Genomic DNA, 1,466 nt, shown 5'->3' with positions numbered 1-1,466 from the left:
CACGTTCTTCAATTCCTTTGGCTATTGTATCTCGCAGGCCCTTAATACCCTGATATGGAAAATAACAAAAACTTCATCTCCCACACTATAATAATGAAACAATCAATACAACTTCGATAAATCAGGTAGTACCTGACTATGACTATAGGCACCAGTTGCTTGCCGAGGAATTATATCAATAATATTCCAAGCTCGCTCTATTGCATCAGAACTGCAATATGTCAATAGAGCTTGAGGAAAGTCACATATACAAAGCTCATGAGCTTTAATAGTTATGGCAAAGAAACCACTAAGTATTGTGTATAGATTATCCGAGCTCTAATATATTTGTTCCCATATATTTAACATTAAGACGGTTGATTTGCACAAAGCTTGTGTTTCAGGCTTCTCTAAAATAGATGGAATGTCACATAATGCAAGAACCTGTTGAAGATGAGATAGTCTCAATAAACACTAGTTGATTTGCACAAAGCTTGTTGTATTCAACTACAGAAAATAATAATAATAAGAAGCAAACCTCTCAAAAAATGGTTATTGGGAGCTGACCAAGAGACTGAGGATTTCCAATGTTACAGTAAATTATCTGTTTCAGATAAAAGAGAAAAGAGAAATCACCTTAAGAATGAAATTTGAAAGAGTACCATACCATAAGATAAGAAGTTGAAAAGAAAAATACCTCATCAAATGGGTGAGTACCAGGCTTAGCCTTCAAATTTTCTTGCAATTGCTGTAGCATTAAAACATTGTCAGGAGAAATAATTATTACTCAAACCATTAACAGCAAATGAAAATTCATTCCTCAAGATATATTCCACTGAAAACGTTACTATTGTGTAAATATCAGATATACTTCCCCTAATCATCCTCTTATTAACTCTTAATTCCTAAGCAAGGTAATGAAATGCATGTATTATGTCAATCTTAAAACCATAAAAATTTAATCAAAGTTTTCCATGTTCAAAACTTAGAAGAATGTTTAGAATGATAATTTAAGAAGATATATCATTATGCTTCAACTTATATGACCGTTACTAAGCCAAATTATGGTGTACAATTTCTTAACATATCGTGGAACATTAGCCAATGAATGACCTAATTTCTAAGAAGTAAAGCCAAAAATCATCAAAGTACCTGAGCAAGTGTTACAACCTCTCCTCGAACAACATACTCACACTTCAGAACCTGTAAAAGAATGTCATTCAAGAACAGATTTACAGCACTTAATTAAGTTTCTTATATGACATTTAATTAAGTTTCTTGAATGACATTTAAATGTCTAATATTTTTTCTTACAGCACTTAGTTTCACTCCCTTTTCTATGGTGTCCGTTCTTATATTTTCATTATTACTAGATGAGAAAAGTGATTGACAATTTGAAGGATGACACACCACATCTAGATTTGATACTTATGCATATGGGAAGTATGTATTCAACATTGGGCAAGTTTAGAAAATCACTGGACACA

The 1,466-nt window shown here is 32.3% G+C and overlaps 1 long non-coding RNA gene across 1 annotated transcript; it reads right to left on the bottom strand.

Annotated features, from left to right (window-relative positions):
• Positions 1–514: 514 nt before the first annotated feature.
• Positions 515–1,193, bottom strand: LOC112769361 (uncharacterized). The gene is made up of 3 exons (XR_003186475.2): positions 1,132–1,193; positions 677–727; positions 515–583 (listed from the first exon to the last, which is right to left on the bottom strand). It is a non-coding gene; the product is annotated as an uncharacterized lncRNA (long non-coding RNA).
• Positions 1,194–1,466: the final 273 nt, after the last annotated feature.

This window comes from Arachis hypogaea, chromosome 18 (genome assembly GCF_003086295.3).
Source record: "Arachis hypogaea cultivar Tifrunner chromosome 18, arahy.Tifrunner.gnm2.J5K5, whole genome shotgun sequence".
Taxonomy (NCBI): domain Eukaryota; kingdom Viridiplantae; phylum Streptophyta; class Magnoliopsida; order Fabales; family Fabaceae; genus Arachis; species Arachis hypogaea.
This window is presented reverse-complemented; position numbering and strand designations above follow the sequence as displayed.